Here is a 14497-nt window from a genome sequence, read left to right as displayed (position 1 = left end):
GCAAATGCTGCACAATAAACTTGCTGCGTGTTACCGCCGCTTGTGGTCGTGCCTCTTCCCTTGACCAGCCCCGGGTCCCTTAAACTAACCCCTTCCCTATCACTCCCACACGTGGAGCCTGGCCTCCTGGGCCTGGAACCCGGCACTCCGTGAATGGAACCTCAGTCTCCAGGCATGGACCGGCCCTACAGCTATGGAATCTGTCACTCCACGTGTGGAATATTTTCACCAAGGATGGAACCTGGTCTCCTTGACACGGAGCTGGGAACTCCACATGCGGCCTGTCAGTCTCCAAGCATGAAACCTGACCGCACCAGCGCTCAGTGTATGGAATCTGCACTTCCAGGGTTGATTTAGGTCTTCAGTGTGACTCTCGCCTTTCTGGTCACACAATCTGGTTCACCCCAGGAGCCCTGGCCCTGAAGGCACAGGCCTTGGACCCCCAGGCGTTAAGCCTGGCCCTCTGACCACGCGCACCGGCCCTCCACGTGTGCAGTGTGTGGGTGATAGCTGTTTCTGGATTGTGAGATCTGAGTGGTTTTCATTTCAATGTGTGTGTTGTGTGTTGTACTTTCCTATAGTCAGTAAGTAAATTAAGAGGAAGAGGAAATTTTCACAGGAAAAAGAGTGCTTCCTTTCACGAGATAAAAACAAAACAAAACAAAAACGCCAGTGCGCACACGCTGGGCTACAGCGCGGCGCGGTCGGCCATCCGGGGCTCTTGCGGGGGCTTTGCCATTGCTGCAGCGCTTGTGCCATCTTCTGGTCTGACATAAGCCAGCCATCTGGGGACGCCCAGCAGCAGCCGTTAGCTCCTTAATGTTACTTCAGGCACGTTACTCATCCTGCTTATAAGTCAAATGTGTGTCTGCACTTCAAGTATAAAATTTTAAGTGAACAACTTAAAAATCTATGATCAGATAAAGGAAAAGAACATTGTAAAATCTTGTCAAAATGTAACCTCAGAGATAAATCGGAATAAATGCATTGTTGAATAAATCTACTTAAGTCTAAAATACAATATTAATCTAATTCTAAACATTGATTTAGGTACATTATAGAATTATAGTATATATTCTATGCAGCATAGGATTTGGAGCCAAAAAGCCTAGTTCTGAATACCATGTCTGACCCTAATTTATTAGATAATTTTTATAAACTCACTTAACTTCTCATTTACTTTATTTCATCCCTATTAAATAAAGACAATAAGATTTGGCTTTCTCAGCTGTCTCTAACCCTTCTCCCTCCTTATTTTTTAAACATTTTTTATTCAGTTATAGTCATTTTACAATGTGTGTCTCCTTCCTTATTTTTGAACTTCTAAATTCTTCTAAATTATTATGTATTCTTGTCCGCACACTAAAGACACAGTAAAAAAATCTTAGTTCAGAAAAAGATACACTGATATTTCCAGGATAGGAAAAATAAAGCTATAGAGAGTTGCTTTATTTTCTATTTTTTTTATAGAGACTTGTTTTATTTTTTACTTTTTTTTTTATAGAGAGTTGTTTTATGTTTTAGAGTTTATATTCTTGGATTTAAAGAAAACCTGCTGAGCATGTGCCTAGATGAGGGATGAGGGTTGGTCAAATAACACCCCCTTAGCTCACGTGAGGGACTTTTGCAGACCCAGAGAGAAGAAAACTCTAAGTAACAAAACTGAAAGAGGCGACGTGGAGAACTGAGAGGATGTCACACTGATATTTACGCTCACTAATCAGAATAAAAGATCACCTCATTTCCTGATGACGGCTTTCAAACCCAAACCCGCTAAGTGCGAAAGCTGGCAGCTCCCAGCAGCCCTGAGTCTGGTCGGAGAAGCTTACCTCCTACTCTGGCTAGACCCCTACGTCCTCCCGTGGACTGCACTGTGGTTTATCCCCTTGCTCACGGCGTTCCCTGTTTCCGCAGAAGGGATCACACCTTCGTTCTCCCCTTGTTTCGGTATAAAACTGACTTCATTTATATATTACCTGTAAGTACCCTTAGGTTTATCATAATGAAAATGATCTACACAATTTTAGATTTAACATTTAGAATTGTTTATGTTTAGCAGGAAGGGTAAAGCTCAGTGGTAGAGTACATGCTTAGCATGCACAAGGCCCTGAGTTCAATCCTCAGTGCCTTTATTAATTAATAATAAATAAATAAATGAACAAACAAGCAAACAAACAAACCTAATTACCTCCTCCCTATCCCCCCAAAAATAAAAAATAGAAATGTTTATGTTTATGCCTTCATGGAAATTTTCTTTTCAAAAGGACATTTTTGAAAACACAGTAGCTGATACTTTACTTATATTATATGATGAACAGATATGTCCCATTTTTTCAATACCAAGTATCTTTTTATACTATTATTCTCTTTTAAATATATTATATTGCATGGATAAGAGATGTTCTCCTTTATCCATTGCCAAATCCCCTTTCTAATAAGAACTTTACACTGGTAGCTTACCATATAATATTCTTCTGTCTTTCAGCCAAAGTATGTGAGAGCAACTGGCTAAAAATAACATGATTTTGATTTGCTTCTCTATGAGAGAGGATATATAAAGTTGCCTTTAAAGAAATTGTCTGTTAATACCAATGCAATCTCATTCCTTTCATTCAGAGACATAAAGAGCATAGGTGTTTCTATTTTAAAAAATTATGTCACAGAAGTGTGAAGATTTAAACTAAGATACAAAATAAGGGACATTATGCAGAGAGGGGAAATAGTCCCGATTGCCCTAGACATAAAGACAAAGAGGGTGAGTGATGTTCTTTAAGGTGTTTTATTACCCTTTTTTAGGTCACCTTGACCTAAATTCTCAAATTCCCCCAGTCTCTTCTCTACATCTGTCTTCCAACCAATCTCCATTCCCATGCTGGTGAATTTCTTTGCTCTAACATTTTCCGTGGTATCAGAACGACTGAAAACTCCTTTGTCCATGCCAAAGGCCTACAAAAGCAGATGCTCCAAGGGGGGCAGTCTAGACGTCAAGTGCCCATGATGAGAAAGCTGTACAGAAGCCCGAGAGCAACCAGCTTATTTGGAGCAGAAGTGAAGACTCCAGAGAGGATGTCTAAGACAGAGAGAGCGGGGGAAAAAAAAAAAAAAAGAGGCAGAAAAGAAGGAAGAAGAAATTCATAGATGACCAGAGGTTTGACTCCTTTGAGAAGTGGAGAAACGAAGTAGTAATAGATACATAGATGTAAGGTGAAAAAAAAAAAGATAATAATCCCCAGAGGAAAAAAATATATATATATAAGAAAGACTATGTAACCATAGCATCCCACAGAGCTCAGTGGTGACATGGTAAACACCAGACTGTGATCTTTCAAAAATTCTGATTGTGAAATTGGGAAAATGGGGGAGAAGGAAACATATCTAGCTAAATTATAATTATCCAAATAGGAGGTCAATAGGTAGCATCTACAATTTAGAGAATCAGGAAATATTGATATTAGCTTTTTTTTTTCTTTTGAGAAATGAAGGCAAATCCTAGAAGAAAGACAGCAAAAGGGGTTGAAAGTGGTTGCCTCCTAAGAATAAGAACTGAGTACCTGTAGGGTGGGAAGAGAAATAGCCTTTCTAAAATGATACGCCTCATGGAAACATTTTATCTTTTAAAGTATGCACATGTGTAACTTTCATAAAAATAAGACTAACAATTAAAATTAATTGGAAAAATAAGAAAGAAACTTAAATTTTATTACCTATACTGCTAAGGTATCATATTATAGAAAGAGGCAAGCGTTTGCTTTTCTCTTCCTTGCTGGCCCGATTTCATAACTTGTTGATGTCAAAATAAAACATTTAGTTTCCATTAAAAGATCACAAATTTTAAAATATTTTTGTAAAAGAAGATTGATAGGGCACTGTGTCCACATTTATACGGAGTGGGTGTTACACAGATGCGTCTCCACCCATTGGTGTCTAAATGTAACAATGGAGAGACTTTTAAAAAGTTGAAAGCAACCCATTGGTCAGATTTAACTTGCAGGTATAATTTGTACACCTTGCTTAGTTTTCTAATATAAAAAAAAATTTAAATCAGTACCTGCCTTTAAAATGTGGGAGATTTAACAACAACAACAACAGCAAAGTAACCATTAGCTTCTCTTAGAGGATTGTAAGATTTGACTACTTTGGATCCACATTCCCTCAAGGCCATGTTGGCAGAAGCTGAATGAAAAATTAGTTAAATTGAGATTCACCCACATTCAGTCATAAAAAAAGAAGCCTGATGAAATAAATATACATAAATATATATTCATAAGTTAAAAAAACCCTCCAAAGATACAGAATATTGAATGTAATAAAATACCTTTAGGTAAAGAGGGGGAAATATTTACGCTCATATACTCGCCGGCACAGGCACGGACCAGCCCTGCAGGCATGCACAAGCGATCAGTAACAGCTGAGGACAAGACGTGGTGCCTTGGGCACAAGACGTGGTGCCTGGGGCACAGGATGAAGGGCCATCATTTCATTTTTTGTAGCTGTTACATTGAACAGTCTGAATACATCTTCAAAAAATAAATAAAAGTAATTTTAAATTTTCAGAATTCCTTAGCTATAGAAATATGAACATATGTCTACATAGCATATAAATAGATAAATATTTTTCCCCTTCTGATTGAATGTTTCATTCTAATTCCATCACTAGATCACTGGGGATATACAGAATTGATTCTTTATGGTCCTTAAATACATACCATGAAAGCCCCCAATTCTTTCACTAACATCTCCCCTGTTCTTTTTTGGATGTGTATATGCATTGCTGAGATTCCTTCCATGACTATAAAATTATATCTCCCCAAGAAATATTAGAAACATCAAATCCCTAAATTAATGTAGTTTTAATTACTGAAGAATTAAGAGTTAAAAATTCCTATTTGCAAAGACAAATATAAATCTGTTCCTAATTCAATGAATTTTTTTTGTATTCTCTCAACTAGAATGCTATCATTATTATATGAGATTATCAATTATTTTTCCACTTTATTTGTTATGTTGATAACTACAAGGCCTCCTCCTCTGATTGAGAGGTTCAAATGTGTCATACAGGACAGTGATCCCGGTTTCCCTCTGCTGATTTTTAACTCTTTCCTAATCCTTTTAATTATTTGATTTCAATTCTGATTAAATGGAGCACTCAGATATCTCAGAGATAAGTGAGTAGGTGCACTGGACTATTTGTACCTGCTGAATTAATCATTTTATACAGACAAACCCAAAAGTTGGGCAGAAGTGGGAACCACACACGCAAGTTCTTTCCAGGTGCCAATGCCAAATTGGCTGTACAACCTCGCCATCTGCTCAGTGAATGAGAGCATCACTGTGGTACTATAAGAGATCCCAATGCAAGGATGGAGGACAGCACTAGACACAAAGAAAGCCCATTTTGGCAGGAGACCTGAAGGGCTCCATAGAGAGTAGATGATAAAGAAGAAATGAGGCTAGAGCTGAATCTTCACATTGTTCTTTGGTTTGTTTGTCCCTTATAGCAAGGCCAAGAGCTCATATTTTTTATTATTAGTTATTTTTATCACAGTTTACTTTCTACTAAAAAGACACAAAAATAAAGAGACAAGGCAATATTTATCTCAATGGAGTCACAATTTTTGAAAGTACTGAAATGACAGTAATGATAACTAAACTAATTCTTAAAATCTTTTAGTTTTGTACCATATTTTTCTTTTTGAAAACTACAATATTATCATAACAGGTTTTTTATATAACAGGTTTTAAAAATAATAACCTGTTATGTAATACTGTGGTTTCAAAAAAAAGATTTTTAAAAATAAGTAATTTTTGCTTCTCAGTGACAGAATAGGACTTGGAGCTCACCTCGTCAAAATATCAAAAATACATTTACATGAGGAACAATTCTCACACACAAATTAACTCTGACAGAAGATCTTACACTAGCAAAGCTACAAAAAATATCTCCATGTAACCAGGCAAGACAAAAAAAAAAGGAAAATTAAAAAAGCTGGTTGGGAAACCAGCCCTGCCAACATCTTGATCTCAGACTTCTAGCCTCCAGGACTAGGAGGTAGCAGTAAAAGAGGAATTTTTCCCTCACCGTGGAAAGTCCCTTCACCAGCAGGGAGATCAGCTGGGACAGAAAAAGAGCTTCAGATGCTCAGAGGAGAACACAGTAGCTGCTTCACTACAGCCAGAATGGAGAGAAAGTGTCTGGAAGACCTGGGCCACCTCACTGCTCTTCCCAGCCGAATTACAAGCCTGTTGGTGCATACGGGGGACTGGGTGCTGAAGCTCAGGCTTCAGAGGACAGACCTGGGGAGAGGGCTGTGATTGGCTGTGCAGAGTTAGCCTGAAGGTCCTGTAGTGTGGTACAGGCTGAAAGTGGGAGTGTGTGCAGGGGGGCTCGGGTCCACCATAAAAAGTCCCATTGTCAGCACGTGCTTGTGAGGAGAAGGGCAAGACCATCCATACTTGTCTCCTCAGCTTAGCCTCATCAGGGGTGACTCCACCTTCAAGAGCTCTGTGATGGGACAGTCACTGATGGGTTGCTGCAAAACAAAGATGCAGCTGAGGTCTGGGCCCATTCCAGGAGCCAAGGGACTTTGGGCGTGGGGCTGAGATCTGAGCCATGTGCTAGGTGACTTTGGTGGGTTTGCAGCATGAGTACCTTTGTGGGCATGATGTCTGCAGGGCATCCAAGCAGACAGCAGATGTGCAACTGGGACAACTCCAGCATTAACAGCAGGTGAGTGAACACAAGAGGTATGGCTGGGGTCTGGGCTGAACCTGTAGCCCACAGCAAATTGAGGTGCATGATTATGCATGACTATAACAGGTGTTGGTGCCTGAATTCAATGGATCTGCCTTCCTGGCTTTGTGAGCATCGCATGTGAGGGACATCCAGGTAGACTGCCTGCATTTCCACAGCTGAGACAGGGCCAAGAGAGTGCCAGCAAGAGAGTACATTGTGAACCTGCACAATGGGTAACAGGGGACACCATGGAAAGCATTTCCCAGGGGATGTCTCCAGCAGAGGAATACTCAGCAGCTCCTCTCCCACTAAAAGCATGCAAGACTTGCCTACCTCACACAGCAGCTCAGAAATGGATCTGGGGGCTTCCACTCCAACAAGTGGGGAGCAGACCTGGCCCCCAACAGGGCTGTAACAACCACAGGGCAAAGAGGAGGCGTGGCTTAACATCCAGTGCCAGCCTCTGGTCACAGCACAGATTACACCATCTATCAAGAAGATAACAAGCTGCACACACACAGGAAAGATGTGGCATGTGGCAGCCTTCCGTACTAAAAACAGTACTCACAACAAAAATATTAGGAGCACACAGGCTACACAGGGACAGTCCCACATAAAAATAGCCAATCAGGACCACAGTAGTTAACTGTGACTCCTAAATACAGGTGTCAGAAAAATATAAATTAAAAGAAGAAGCAGAAGAACCACTCCCAATTAAAAGAACAAGAGAAATGCCCCGAAAGAGCAAACAGTGAAACAGATCTCTCCAGGCTGCCAGAACTTGAGTTCATAAAGGTGATAATAAAAATACTGAAGGAATTAAGAAAGGATATTGATACAAATGTAGATGAGTGTAAAAAGGAACTAGAAACTATAAAGAAAAGCCAGTTAAAGATTTTTACAAGCTCATGTGCCAAGATGAAAACTGAGCTAAAGGCAATGAACAGCAGACTAAATAATGTAGAAGAATGAATTAGTGATATGGAAGATAGAATAGCTGAAATCACCCAAACAGAACAGCAGATATTAACAAATTAAAAAATGAGAAAATACATGAGATTTATGGGATAATACAAAGCAAGCCAATCTACACATAATAGGGATTCCAGAAGGTGAAGAAAGAGAAAAGGAGGTTGAAAACAATATTTGAAGAAATTATGGCTGAAAACTTCCCCAACCTAAAGAAGGAAGCACTTATCCATCCAGGCACAGGAAACACAGAGTAACCCAAACAGACCTACACCAAGACATAGTATAATCAAAATGGCAAAAGTTAAAGATAAAGAGAATGTTTTAAAGGCAGCAAGAGAAAAACAAAGAGTCACAGGGAACCCCCATAAGCTTATCTGCCAAGTTTTCTACAGAATCATTACAGTCCAGAAAGGGGTGGCAAGATTTATTCAAAGTAGTGAAAAGGAAAGACCTGCAACCTAGGATACTCTACCCAGCAAGACTGTCATTTAGAATAAAAGGAAAGATAAAGAATTCCTTAGACAAGCAAAAACTCAAAGAACACAGAAACACTAAAACTATCCTTGAATAAATATTGAAAGATCTTTCCTAAATAAAAAAGAAGCAAGCATCTGTAGGAAAAAGAAAATTACAATTGGAAATGCAATGATAACTACAATGGACAGCAGAACAAGAAACATGAAAATGTAGAAGAGGATATAAAAATCATAAAATGTGGTGGAAATGATAAGAAAACATAGATTTTTCTTCTTTTTTTGAATGTGTTTCAGCTTACATGACTACCAGTCTAAAGCTAGTAGATATAGTTAGTAATGGGTCAACATACTTGAAAAACAGGGTAACCACAAATCAAAAACATATGATTGAGTCACAAAAATTAAAACATAAGGAACTCAAACATAACACAAAAGAAAATCATCAAACCACAAAGGAAAAACAAAGAGAAAAAGAAAGGAACACAGAAGAAATACAAAACTAACTGGAAAGGAACACAGAAGAAATACAAAACTAACTGGAAAATGTCAATAAATATATATCAATGATTACCTTAAATATCAATGGACTAAATGCTCCAATCAAAAGAAATAGAACGGCAGATTGGATAGCAAAACAAGAGCTTAGAGTATGCTTCCTCCGAGAGAGTCACTTTAGGGCAAAGGACACACACAGATTGAAAGTGAGGGGATGGAAAGAAATGTTTTATGCAAATGGAAATGACAAGAAAGCAAGGGTAGCAATGCTCATATCAAACAAATTAGACTTTAAAACAAAAGCAATAAGAATGATAAAAAGACACTGCATAAAAATTTAAAAGACACTGCATAATGATATAATGATCAATAAAAGAAGAAAATGTTACACTCATTAACATATATACACCCAATATAAGAGCACCTAAATACATAAAAGAAACCCTAACAGGCATAAAAGGAGAAATTGACAGGAATCAAATAATCATGGAAGACTTTAACAACCTACCAATATGAATGGACAGATGTTCAAGAAAGAAAATCAATAAGGCATTGGAGATCCTAAATGACACAATAAGACAGTTAGAATTAATTGATATTTTCTGGATATTACATTCTGTTCCCCCCCCCCCAATAAACCAATATATACATTCTCTTCAAATTCAGATGGAACATTCTCTATGATAGACCACATACTTGCACAGAAAACAAGCCTCAAGAAATGTAAAGGACAGAAATTGCTTAAAGCATTTATTCCTAACCATTTATTCCTAATGGCATGAAACTAGAAATCAGCCACAGAAAGACAAATGAGAAGACAATGATTACATGGAGACTAAACAACATGCTACTAAAAAAAAAAAATGAGTCAGCAATAAAATCAAAGAGGAAGTTAAAAAATACCTTGAGACAAATGATAATGAAAACACAGCCGCACAAAAATCTATGATATGTAGCAAAAGCAGTTCTAAGAGAACAGGTCAGAGAAATATAAGCCTTTCTCTAAAAACAAGAAAAATCTCAAATAACCACTGTAACCTACCACTTAAAAGAATTAGAAAAAGAAAAACAAACAAAACCTAAAGTCAGCAGAAGGAAAGAAATAACAAAGATCAAGGAGGATATAAACAAAATAGAGATTTTAAAACAATAGAAAAAAAGCAATAAAACCATGAGCTGGCTTTTTGAAATAGAAAACAAAACTGACTAACCTATGATGAGGGTAATCAAGAAGAAAACAGAGAGGATCCAAATAAAACAAAACAAGAAATGAAAGAGAAGAAATCACAACAAATACTACAGAAATACAAAAAAAAAAGAATACTATGAATAACCATACGCCATCAGATTGAACAACTTAGGAGAAATGAACAAGTTTCTAGAAACGTACAGTTCACTAAAACTGAAGCAAAAAGAGATAGATAATTTGAACAGACTGATCACTAGAAGCAAAATAAAATCTGCAGTAAAGTTCCTGCAAACAAAAGTCCAGGACCAAAAGGCTTCACTGGGGAATTCTACCAAACATATAAATCAGAACTTATACCAATTCTTCTCAAACTCTTCCAAAAGACTGAAGAGGAGAGAACACTCCAAAACTTATTCTATGAAGCCACCATCACCCTGATACCAAAACCAGACAAAGACACTACCAAAATGGAAAATCACAGGCCAGTATCTTTGATGAATTTAGTTGATATAAATGAAAAATTCTCAACAAAATATTAGCAAACTGAATCCAACAACACATAAAAAAGATAATATGCTACAATCAAGTGGAATTCACCCAGGGCCACAAGGATGGTTCAACATATGCAAATCAGTCAATGTGATACACCACATCCACAAAAGAAAGGACAAAAACACATGATCATCTCAGTAGATGCAGAAAAAGCATTTGATAAAATTCAATATTCATTCATGATAGAAATTCTTAACCATAGTTGAAAATAGAGGAAACATATCTCAACATAATAAAAGCTGTTTATGACAAACCCACAGCCAGCATAATACTCAATGGTGAAAAGCTGAAAGCCTTCCCATTAACTCCCGGGATGCCCAAGCTCACCACGTCTATTCCACACGGTATTGGAAGTCTTGGTCACAGTAATTGAACAAGAAAAAGAAAGAAATGGTGTCCAAAGTGGAAGGGAAGCGGTAAAATTATTACTATATGCAGATGACATGATACTTTATATAGAAAACCCTAAAGACTCCACACAAAAACTATGACAGCTGATAAACAAATTTAGCAAGGTAGCAGGGTATAAGATTAACATATAAAAATCAGCTGCATTTTTTACAATAACAATGAAACAACAGAAAGAAACACTAAAATAAAATCCATTTTAAAATTGCATCAAAAATTTAAATACTCAGGAATATATCTGACAAAGGAGGTGAAAGACTTGTATGCTGAGAACTAGAAAACATTGATAAAGGAAACTGAAGATGATTCAAAGAAATGGAAAGCTATCCCATGCTCTAGGACTGGAAGAACAATATTGTTAAAATGGCCGTGCTACCCAAAGCAGTCTACAGATTTAACGTGATCTCTATCAAATTAACCACGACATTTTTCACAGATTTTACAGTAGAACAAATAATCCTAAAATTTGTATGAAACCACAAGGATCCAGAATTTCCAAAGCAATCCTGAGGAAAAAAGAATGAAGCTGGAGGCATAAACCTCCCAGACTTCAGACAATACTACAAAGCTACAGTAATCAAAACAATGTGGTATTGAGACAAAAACAGACATATCGATCAAAGTAACAAAATAGAGAGACCAAATTGTTAAGAAACAGGGGACAAAGCAAAAGGAGAAAACCCATTTGGATGCCACCTTATAAACAATGATCCATTCAAGAATTTAAAGCCAGATGGTGACAAAATCAAAGTTGTGCTTTAGAAGACTACTCTTGAAGCAGTGTGGAGGATGAATTACAATGTTAACCCTGAAGGTAAATAGAATAGTAAAGAGACTGTTGTAAAAGTCCAGGAAAGAAATTGTGAGTGTCTGGATTAAAATCATCATGGTGGGTATAAAAAAAGAGACAAATCTAAGAATATTTAGGAATCTAATCAATAAGACATAATGATTGATTGGATATTACAAGTGACAGATTAATCTAGAGATAGAACGCCTCCTGGATTACAGTCAGGAAAGATACAGTTCACTAGCCACCTTGGCAACTACAAGAGGGTTTGCTTCATTAACATCTGAATGTGTTTTATTTGTGACATGTGTGGTGCGTTCAAGTGGAGCCCTGGAGTGGGCAATAAGATATACAGGCCTGAGGCTCAGAGAGGTGATCCAGACCAGGGAAAGAGGAATCACTAGAATTTTGATCATGAAAAACCAGATGAGCTTGAGTGGGGTGAGAGCAGAGAGAGAAAAGAAATTGAGATTAAGGATGGAGCACTGGGTTCATCAACAGGAAAGAGGTACCTAATGGTAGAAAAAGAAGTCTGAGTGAAAGGCCAGGAATAAGTGGTCAGAGTGCACGGTGAATCCCTAGAGAGTTTTGTCCCATTAAAACTGTGCACTCTTCTTCTGATTGAAAACGAGTCCACAGATTAAAGAATATTTTTGATGTTCCTGAATACTTCTCTAATGCTTTCAAAAGTATGGGTGACCACATCTATTCACCATTGTACTGGAAGTCCTGGCCACAGCAATCAAACGAGAAAACAGAAAAGGTACCCAAATTGGAAGGGAAGTGATAAAACTGTCACTGTATTCAGGTGATGTGATACTCTATATAGAAAACCCTAAATACTCCACATGAAAACTATCAGAACTAATAAATGAATTTAGCAAAGTAGCAGGATACACGATTAACGCATAAAAATCTGTTTCATTTCTTTACAAGAAAATGAAATATCAGAAAGAGAAAGTTAAAAATTCCATTTTAAAATTGCATAAAAAATTAAAATACTCAGGAATAAACTTGACAAAGGAGGTGAAAGACTTATGTGCTGAGAGCTAGAAAACATTGATAAAGGAAATTGAAGGTGATTCAAAGAAATGGAAAGATATCCCATACTCCAGGACTGGAAGAACTAATATTGCTAGTTCTAGAAAACCCCAGCACCGGGCTGGTCCCCATAGATCTGCACTGTAGACCAGTTCCCACAGACCCAGGGTGGGCTGTCCCTGCACCCCCAGACTTGAGGCCGGCTTCCAAGGTCCCAGGTTCTCAACCTGCCCCAGCATCACACCAACTTCTCCAGAACCCACCTCCAGACTGGCCCCTCTGAGGCCCCAGGTTACAGGGGACTCCCACAGCTGCAGCCTTCAAGATCACCACAGTGCAAGGCCAGCCCCCATGACCAAGTCCAGTCCAGCTCTTGTGAAACCAGGCTCACAGCCCATCCCAGTACTGGAAGAGCCCCCACAAATCTGGATGCCAGACTCCCCCAGTGGCCCCTGGTGCCTCATTAAACCCAGTGGGCTCAGGATACAGGTCTGCCCATGAAAACCTAGGGCCTGGGCACATCACCACAGACTCGGGTTCCAGGGCCATCCCAGGGAACCCAGGCTCACAGCCCACCCCTGTGGACCCAGGCACCAGTCCGGCCCGCCTGTAAACTCAGGCACCAGATCTGCCAGCCTAAGGACTCCAGCAGCCAGCCCACCTGTGGACAGCACCAGATGACCCACCCAGAGTCTCTGAATGCGCTCACTGGTGTGGGGCTCTGCCCGCCAGAGCCAGTCTCTAGAGACTGGAAAAGGCGTGTACTTCCACAAATGCATTGCCACCAACTCGAGGCCATAAAAATCATCAATAATTAAGGGAACATAACACCAGAGGAAACTAGCAAAACTCCAGCGCCTGACCCTAAGGAAATGGAGATCTATGAGTTGTCTGACAAATAATTCAGAATAATCCTTTCAAATATATTCTGTGAACTACAAAAAAACATAGGCAACTAAATGGCTTTGGGAAAACAGCCCATCAACAAAATGAGAAGTTCAACAAGAAACAGAAACAATTTTTTAAAAAAGTAAATCACTCCTGGAGCTGGAGAATAAAATGACTGCACTGAAGAATACAAAAGAGAAGGAAATTTATCCTTTGCATTTTTTGTTTCTCTTATAAATCGGTATCATTTTATTATATTTTCAAACTGATCATTGGTGGTGTGTTAAAGTACTCTAGAATTTTGTGTATTGACTTTTTATCCATTAAATTTGCTAAAATCTTTAAAAAAAATAGAAAGAATACAAAAGAGAGCTCTAAGAGCAGACCTGACAAAGCAGAGAAAGAATGAATGAACTAGAGGATAGGTCATGTGAAATCATCCAGTTAGAGAATCAAAAAGAAAAGAGAATTGTAAAAAAAAAATGAATAAAATCTACATAAATTAGGGGATATCATTAAAGGAAATAATCTGTGTATTACTGGCGTCCCAGAAGAAGAGAGGGAGAAAGGAGCAGAAAGCTTACTTAACAAAATAATGGCTGAGAACTTCACAAATCAGGAGAGAGATTTCAACATCCCAGTTCAAAAAGTCACCCCAAAAATTCAACCGAAAGCAATCTTCTCTAAGATACATTATAACAAAAGTAGCTAAAATAAAAAATGGAGAGAATCTAAAAGTATCAAGAAGAAAAAACATCTCATATAGAAGGAAACCTCATAAGGCTATTAGCAGGTTTCTCAGCAGAAACGTTATGGGCCAGGAGAGTGGGAAGATACAGTCAAAGTGCTGCAGAAAGAAACCTGCCAACCGAGAATGCTTTACTTGGCAAAGTTGTTTTTAAGAAATGAGGCAGAGAGAAGACTTTCTCCAACAACAACAAAAAAGCTGACCA

The sequence above is a fragment of the Vicugna pacos genome, chromosome 25 (assembly GCF_048564905.1).
Source record: "Vicugna pacos chromosome 25, VicPac4, whole genome shotgun sequence".
Lineage (NCBI taxonomy): Eukaryota > Metazoa > Chordata > Mammalia > Artiodactyla > Camelidae > Vicugna > Vicugna pacos.
This window is presented reverse-complemented; position numbering follows the sequence as displayed.